Source organism: Andrena cerasifolii, chromosome 10 (genome assembly GCF_050908995.1).
Source record: "Andrena cerasifolii isolate SP2316 chromosome 10, iyAndCera1_principal, whole genome shotgun sequence".
NCBI lineage: Eukaryota > Metazoa > Arthropoda > Insecta > Hymenoptera > Andrenidae > Andrena > Andrena cerasifolii.
In genome coordinates this window covers 2,967,302-2,976,751 of record NC_135127.1, presented here as the reverse complement: position 1 = coordinate 2,976,751, position 9,450 = coordinate 2,967,302, and the positions used below count along the sequence as shown (strand labels likewise).

At 37.8% G+C, this 9,450-nt stretch overlaps 1 long non-coding RNA gene across 1 annotated transcript; it reads left to right on the top strand.

Moving 5' to 3' along the window:
* The first annotated feature begins 3,009 nt into the window (after nucleotides 1–3,009).
* Nucleotides 3,010–5,099, top strand: LOC143373975 (uncharacterized). Its single transcript, XR_013086586.1, has 3 exons — nucleotides 3,010–3,452; nucleotides 3,535–3,695; nucleotides 4,953–5,099. It is a non-coding gene; the product is annotated as an uncharacterized LOC143373975 (long non-coding RNA).
* The last annotated feature ends 4,351 nt before the right edge of the window (nucleotides 5,100–9,450 follow it).

Genomic DNA, 9,450 nt, shown 5'->3' with positions numbered 1-9,450 from the left:
CCGAACTTTTTAGATTTTTCATTCTCACTGATAGAACAAGCAAGTTTTTGTCACAGTGACGCATTAAATGGTAAGCTTGTCATCCATATGCTTCAATATCGCGAATCGCAGCATAATTTATTCCATAATACAACAATTAAAGGGAATTAGTCAACTAACCTCGTTAGTCAACTAGCCCCGGTCTCCCCTACCTACTACTTTTTCCTTTTTTTTTTATTTTGTAGGGGAAACTCGGACAAAACCGGGTACCTGGGTAAAGCCGGGATGTGCTATTATTTTTTAAACTGCCTTAAATTTTGCCGCGTCGTTGCAGCGACATATTCTCGCGATGTGCACTATTTAATCAACAAAAGATGATCGTGTTACAAGCGTGCTTACTAAGGTTTCATCACCTTGTGTGTTTATGAAGGTTCTGATCTAATTTTCGATCATTAAGAAACTTCAAATACTTTGGACAGTGTTCAGGTAGACACTTTTTGGTGTGAATTATGTTAATTGTTGCATATTACAGTGTAAATAATTAAATGGTTTGTTTTTACTTCACCATGATATTGTTGATAATTCGCAATATTTACAAAATTATATGCTGGGGTAAAACAGCTTAGCCGATTTTGGAAAAAATATGTATAATAAAGGAACGAAAAAGAAGAAGTTATAAAAATTAAAACTGAATCTTAATAAAGAATCACAACTAAACAGAAAGAAAACCACAAAATTAAACAAAATACCGAAGGATAATGATAACAGTGGTAATGAAAACGGTGAAGACATTTGCGTTTATGTCCAAGAATCATATGATTCATCGAAATTGAATGAAGATTGGGTGCAGTTTACAGCTTGTTCTAACTGGTTGTGGGACTGAAGAATTGGATGAGTTTCATTGTTATAGGTGCTAGGGCCAATATCTAGTATGGTGCCCAGTTTTACCCAGGCCATGGGGTAAAATCGTAAAAGCGGATCATATTTTAAATCATTATTTTTTTTATATATTTCCTTCTATTAAAAAAATTGGATATGTACTATTATTTAAAAAAGAGTTTATGCTATTGAATCCCAATTGCAATTTCCTTTTTATTTAATAATGTCAAAGTTATGAGATTTTATTCTTAACGTCCCGATTTTGCCCTGGTCTCCCCTACCTTCCCTTGCTTTCCTTATTTCTATGACTTTCTCCTTGATTATCATCCTATATTTTCCTTAACTATGCTCTCACAATTCTCACTATCTTCGAGTAAATACTACAATGCTCCCAATATTTCATTACACATCTTGTATTTATTTTCCTCCTTCAATTTTCCGAATCTGTTTTCCTTCTCTTCAGTTCCATATCGTAATCTTGGTATGATCACCCAGCCTTGCATTTTCTTTCATCATGTTGTATTTTCTATTATAATTTTTATTTCCTCTTCTTACATTTATACTTGCATGCTTTTTCCTTGCTCTTCCTAGACTCGAGGGCATTCCCTTCCCCATTTCGATATTTCCTCTTCTTGTTTTTCCTCTATTTTCTTCCAGCATTGCGCCACTATTCTATGTGCTTCTGCTTGCTTTGTTTCATTTTGTACTTCAGCGTTCTTCTTTTTACTTTTATTCTTACTATCTCCGCCTCTGCTTTTTTCAAGTAATACATTATGCCAATCTGTTGAAATCTAAACGTATCGTCCTGTGTAACCTTCTCTAATCTCGTCGCCTCTCTCCGGTCCTACATTTCAACTGCATACATTATGCACTTTGCCAAAACATTAAGAAGCATTCTTCTTTCCAGGTTCCCTTTCAGCCCCCCAGGTTTGTCCCATCGCAGTAACAGCTTTTTCGACTATTTCTTTCACGAGTTTCCCTCTTGCTTCGATTTTGCGGAAGTGTTTATATCACATTTCCTCCCCCTTCCTTTCACAAACGGAAACAGTACGATGTAACGTCCTTCTTTTAATAGTAACATTTGAAAGTTCGTATAAATTAACTCTCGGTTGTGTCACACCTACTTTTCCGAACGTCGTTGTCACACTGGGTCAATTTGACCCTGCCAATTTTCAGTCAGTTGTTATTTAACAACTACTTCTTAAATTAAGTCTCAAAAATCCTGAGATAAAGTTTGAACATTGTAGAATATATGCCCATCGTTGAAAGCTGACATTTAAAGTGTCACGTTCTTAAAAAAAATTGAAGCAATAAGAATTCCAACAAAAAGCTTTTTGCTTAAAAAATTGCAGGGCCAATTTGACCCAGCGTGACAAGCGAGGGTTAAACACTGAAACAGAAATAAACACTAAATGCAAAAAGATATCGAATATGATTGAACGTTCCAGCTTGCCAAATATATAATTAATTATTCCACGCTGCCTGAGCGAGAGGTGTCCGCTCAACACTTGCCCAGACGCCTCGCACCCCTTGATACAGTAAACGCTTGTGCCGTCTCGAAGCGGTATTAGTTAGCAATCAACGCACGTGTCGCTTAAGGTAAAGTGGTTATTTTAGAGGTAACTCTGTACGTGAACGTCCAGCCTAATGCGGCTATTCGAAGTTACAACGGGATGCCGGCGCGTTCACCACCTACGAGGGTAAAAAAGTTTATTGGGTTCATAACGATGTATTCATGTTACGTACAAGTAGTATAGCGTTAAGTTCAACGACTATCGAGTGGCGCGCCGTGACACTGAAGCAACGATAATTGCAACGGCGTGACGGCGCCGTTTCGTTTTATTGCCAGGCTCAGTAACGGTTTATTGAGGATTTACGCGGGGCAATATATCTCTTTGCTGATCCCTCCGTTCGTGTTTCTTTGGCCCCGCAGGTTTTTCGGCCGAGAGACATTTATTAAGGGTTATCGCGGCGTCACCGTGAAACGAGGACGAGTATTGACAATCGGACGAAGTTCAGAAGTAATCTCCAATAATCCTTCCTATCCTCCCATACTTCCCCCTCCCCCGCCCGCCCCCCCCCCTTTATTTCCCCGAAATTCGTGCAATAAAATCGTTTCGTATTTAGGATTGAAGGCGTCCCTATTAAAAGTCGCTGTCTTGAGAACTCAAGGTCGCGGAAGATAAACCCTCGCAATGGCCAGTGGTTTTCTCCTCGAACATTCCGCGTCATTACAACGCGAGATGATCCCCCTGTCCGCTGTCGAATATACCACTGATCTGAAATTTAATTGCAGTTGCAGGGAATACAATTTTGCGTGCGTTAATTTCGTTATAATTAACTGGATCTAAAATATGCGCAGGTTTTGATGTACAACACGGTTTAATTATGAAGTCTAATAACCCGCCGTACAAAATAATTTCGCATGGAAACAAATTAATTTTCGGGTATGTGTATCGCTTCACGAAGTGTAATTAAAATTTACATGAACAGAAATGCGGGGGCGCGAGTAGGTGTAGGTATAATATTTACGTGGTATTCGCGTGAAATATTAACTGCGTCCACTAAACTGCTCAAATTTCTAAAGGGATAATGTAAGTACTACAAGCGTTACGTAGCTTCTTTTATAAATTATTATGCACCTGGTTTTTATAGTTTTTGTCCCTCTCTTTGTAGTCGTTTAAAAAAATTCGTCACCATAATTAATTCAAAAGGGATGAACACCCCTGTTACAAAGGTTACAAAGAAGCTCTGGTTTCAAAGAGATAAAACATTTATCCAGTTACAAAAGCGTTCGAGGACACCGTTTCACGAGACAGAAAACCTTTTTCATGCAGGTAACCGTATCTACCTAATTATACTTAACGCGGTCCTGTTCGTTATCTACGTTATTTAGTATAACACACAGTACAAGAGTTCACGGAAGTGCACGATAAACCTAGGTTACATATGTGCCTACTGCGGGTTGCTGAGAAGATGGCAAGTGGAATGAATGCAGTCTTTAATGCAGTCATATAGCTAGGACACGCATACTGCCATTATTAGGCTAATAATATTAATAGAATAATTAACCGACGCGATAACATCGAAGAATCGGATCATATAGGGGAGATTGAAAAGTGACGCGAAAAAAGTCGAATAAAATTTTTCCCCTTCAATAAAAATGTGTGGAAATAGATTTATAATATATTTTGAACATTACTATTGATAAATGACGAATGGCAATACTTAAAATAAACTTAAAGTATATTAAAATTCAACTTGAAAAGAAAATGACAAAACGATCACTTTGGGGGTATATGGGGTAAAGTGAGCTACTATCTGGGGTAAATTGAACTGAAATAAAATAAGAGTTTTAATTAAGGGTATAGGTAATTATTAACCTCTTGCGCTGGGATGGCGTGTGTAGCATGTCAGTTTCTGTTTTCTTTTTAACCTGGGTTTTCAAAAACTCTGGCAGATTTTTCATTTTTTTGAGGTTAGATTCTGCTAGGTAGCTGACAGGTTAGGTTATTGCGCACATCTTTTCTTTGCAGCTCAGTTTACCCCGGTCACTTTGCCCCGAATGTGTGCTCAGTGGAAAATTAATTATTTAATAATGTTAGGATTAATGTTTTCTCAAACGCGTGTACATGTATGTTTGTAAGCTTGTTTTAAACAGGCAGACAAAAATTGGAGTTAAAATAACACATTTATGACTCATTTATCCAAAAAGCTAAATTGAAAAGAAAACCAATTGGAGGTCTCTAAAACTTAATTTTTAATTTTTTAAATAAATTTCACAATTATCATTGTGGTATTACACACATTTATTACGTCACGAAAATTTGTAAATATATTTTATTGTTAAATAATAAATTAAGAAAGCTCATTTTACCCCGAGGTTCACTTTGCCCCGGCCTCCCCTAGTACCGCGTCACGAAAAGAGCGAAGATCCCTTTTGCCCCCGTGCCGCTAGACATCTTCTCAGCAACGCACAGTACGTTCTACTATTTTAAAAAACATTCTGATACAAGTGACCTGAACATAACAAGGTGAATCGTATGAACATCACGATCTTGCTAAGCATTTCTGAATCGTTATGCAATGAACAGTCATTCAAGGTCAGCGGCACATCATCAACCATCTGAGACGCTTACACGATCCTGCGTCTGACGGGTATGCAGACAACGTCGATAAAACAAGCACGTGACAAATTTCAGGAAAATTTGAACCACCACTGTTGCGTTTGCACACACATGCACACACACAGGCGTGAGTAATCGTGTTGGACGTCAGCACACAGCCTGTTCTCTCCTCTTGTGCGCGCGTGTACGTGCGCGTGCACGTAACCCTATACACGTAGTTCGCAGTTGCTTGAAATATTGCTCGTCGCTCCGTGGAAGATGTACGATGCGTTATTGTTGAAAGCATCGAAGCGAAAATTTCAGTGTCTGGATATATCCAGCGTTCTCCGCTCGATTCGCTCCTATGGATACACCCTCGTTCCCCTGCACGTCCCCGAGCTTCGCAACGTTCTCAGGTCCCCATCGAGACCGGAAGGTGGGTATAAATGTAAATAGGATGTCTGCACGTCCGCGAAAGACGGCTTTGCAATGGTGTATCAAAGGGGTCCCTGTTTCACTCTGGTTCGTTCGCAATCTCTACTTTCGAGAATTCTTCTTTCCCTCGTCACGGATGTATTTTCTTCGGCTGTATCCCTTTCTCGCATCTCCTGTCACCTGTCAGGCGCAGGCCAAACCTCATTGTTACTCGATAAGGCGCGCGTACCGGAAATTGCCGCGAAATGGGATTTGAGTTGTATAATACTAACCTGAAAATAATGTTAAGAATTATACGAGGGTCAGACCCATTCCATATTTAGTTGGTAGATATTATGGCGTAGAGTGACAGATTAAGGGGTTTGACCACATTGGTCAGGTCGAGAAATATCGCGTCTTTGGGAATGTATTTCTAAGCGACAAAAACGCTTTTATCGATAAAAATTTTTCAATGAAGATGGAGACATCTTTGAATAATATATACAATTTTTTTTCTTCAAATGTCAAAACATTCCGAAAACTTTAAATGTGTTTTTCTCGAAACCGCGTTTTCCGAAACGGTGTACACTGTAACCTGAATAAAACTCTATGGATTTTTGTACAATTTTCCACAGAGGTTCTTAAATGTATTCTGTATCGTCCGACCGTCAATTTTTTTCGATATTTTAATTTTTACCTGATTTATGCGTAAATAAAGTCCATTTTCTTACACACGAAAATGAGCATTTTGCTTCAAAGTGTAGCTACTTTGTTATTTTTCAACAAAATTTATTTTGAAATTGAATTTATCCAATTTAAGAACATCTGTGCAAAATTATATAAATACATATAGAGTTTTACTCAAATTACAGCGTACACTGTTTCGGAAAACGACATTTCGAGAAAAACGCATTTAAAGTTTTCGGAATGTTTTGATATTTGAAAAAAAGAAGAAATATATATATATATATTATTCAAAGATGTCTCAATCTTCATTGAAAAAATTTTATCGATAAAAGTGTTTTTGTCACTTAGAAATAAATTCCCAAAGGTGCGATATTTCTTTACCTGGCCCAGGTGGTCTAACCCCTTAATAAATGATTATGATCCATTCTTCTTGCTTCCGAACTCTCGAACATTGGTTGATTTCCAGTAGTTGATACAATTTTTTTAGCGCGGTTATATTGTAGTTAAGTATCATTAGGTGCTATATTCAATCTTTAAATTATTTACTTCTTTGTATTCGTTAAAGAGAACACACGAGTAATTTCAGGTACAAATAGAGCAGTGATAGTTGTAAGTGTATTTATTACCACACTTCCTTCGTGTAGCGAACTAAATTTTCAAAATACATTGGAAAAATTATTTTAACTACAACATGTATCATAATTATAAGTATATAAAATAATTTGAAATTATGTTACAAACTCTATATCAAAATAATTTCTTTATAATAAATTATAACCTGGTCAATCACACTCTGCTTAATTACCAGTACTTTATGTACTATTTTAGGGAACCAATCGAGGACGGTGGATGCGTTCTAAGTTAATGATAATAGGATCTTCAATATTCGTACATTCTTCGTTAATAACATATCTGATTGCTTCTCCAGCAGGTATACTAATATAAGTAGAACAGTCTAGCCAGTCTTTGCATATTTTGTAGGACGAGTACTTAGCTGTCAGACCTGGAGTGCTCATTCTTCTTACCAGAACGCTTTTGAATGACGGGTTTGTTTATGATATTCCAATTAAGAGTAACACAGAGATGGTTAGCTATGACAGTCGCCTGTGGGATGCAGCTGTCGGTAGATACGTTCAGTATAACATTTTTAAATAAAATATTATCCATTGATACAGAAATTTCATATATTTTATACGCCAAAGTGAAGCCGGGAATCCACGAGGAGCTCAGCTAAGCTATGCTACGCGATGCTATGTTTTAACGTAGCTTTTGGTGGAAACGGTTCCATAAGAATGTAACGAAGCTAATTTTTTTTAAAACGCAGCATGGCATAGCATAGCATCACACAGCTTAGCTTAGCTTCCCGGTGGATCCCCGGCTTAATGAAGACTGGCGTAATGTTACTGTCTATCAAAAATGTCTTTATACGCACAGTTTCTGGTCTGGCCCATATTCCTGCACTTCCTATGAACTTCGTTCACGGTTTTTTGTGTCCAGCGTTGAAATGCGCCCCACATGTCATGAAACACTCTGTATATAACAGTTCATTGTCCGCGATAAAAACGAATTTCACTCGCCCGTCGAAACGAGCGATGGAGAATCCTGCAGAACACGCGATTTCGTCTCTGCCGTGTATAATTACGCGCATTCGTCGAACGCTTCCGGTCTTCCCGCCGTTCGCCCGTTATCGTCCATGATCCAACGTTGCGGCTGCGTTACGTTTTAAACTGCATTTCGATGTGCCGTCGGGGGAATGACAGCGGCGGCAGCCTGGATGATGGATTTAGCCAGATCCCGCCCATCCGCGATACTTATTTCTCCGGTGGCCCTATCCTATAACGGCTAAATCCATTTTGGTATTAGATTTCTTCGTATCTCTGTGTGCCTTCCATCGCGCCCTTGATTGATTAAAGTAGGGGACGCGAATTAGGGGAGCAAGGGGGAAGAAAGAAGAAGCGTGTCCAAGGATGGATGACAAGAAGACTGGTTGGATCGTAGCCACGTCGCGAAAGGACTCGGAGACTTGATACTCTGTGGACACGGTGCCATTTGATCGAGCGAGGCTACGTCGCTGCTTAGACAACATTTGTTGGCTCGTATGTGGGATCGATAGCATTTTCTTTATTGGAAATGTTGAAAGTTTCAATGAAATCGATATCTCGCTGAAGGGCGAAACACTGTGCAATTAGTGTCTCGTATCTTCTATTATAACATGTAGAATTTTGTTGACTGTACGTGTGAAATAGATGTGGATATTTTATATTTTAATCATTCTGTTTTTTTATAAAAACAGTTGTTAAGGTGTCACGTTCTAATTGTGTTTAGGTTTGTATCAAATTTTTGTATAATTACAGCTCTGACTTGTAAGTTATTAGTTCGTTAATTAAGTTCTGCGGATCACTTGTATTTAGATAGTGGCAGGGTATACTGACAATGAGTTTGTAGGGTTTTTAGAATTAAGGTAGTACGCCTGTGTGGATTGAGTTGTGCGTATTTATTTGAATTAAGCGGGTACTCTAAGAAGTCTAACTGCCTGGTTTTCAACGCCATTTTCGAGAATTTATTTAACATAAACTATAAGTTTACACTATCTGACGTTTTGCCTGCACATTAAGGTATGTTTGAGGTAATACTCAAAATTTTTTTGAACTTTTTTAGCGCACATGTAGTCGATGGCCCAAGCTTCTTCAAAAAAATTATTTTCCGACGGGCGTTGGTGTGGGAACTGTTCTAGTCATCCAAAGTGAAAAAACTAAGGTTCACTTTCTTTATTATATTTGTCGCTGTGGTTGGAACCTTGGACGAGTTTCTATCTTGTATAAAATTAATTCTACAGAACGAAAACAGCTAAATTTATCAGCAAAAATCGAACATTTTTTTTCAAAATGCTGTCATCCTTGCAAATTTTTATTGTTAGGGGACCTCTGTGGTTCCAACCATAACGACAAGCATAACAAAGGAAATAAACCTTAGTCTCTTCATTTTGGATGACTAGATCATAACCCAGACCAGTTCCCACACCAACGCCCGTCGGAAAATAATTTTTTTGAAGAAGTTAGGGTTACTGACTGTATTTATGTATAGGTGCGATAAAAAAATTCAAAAAAATTTTGAGTATTACTTCAAACATACCTTAATGTGCAGGCAAAACGCCAGGTAGTATATGCTAATACTTTTTGTTAAATAAATACCCGAAGATGGTGTTGAAAAACGGGCAGTTACTACTGTACCCCCTAAAGGAGTGCGTGAATTTGTTTGTGAGAGTTTGATTTGAACGTTCTGTTATTATAAATATTGATACTGATGTTAATGTTACCATAGCTTTATGTTCATTAATAGTTCATTGATTTTTGTTATTATAAATTCTGATTCTTATCAAATAAGA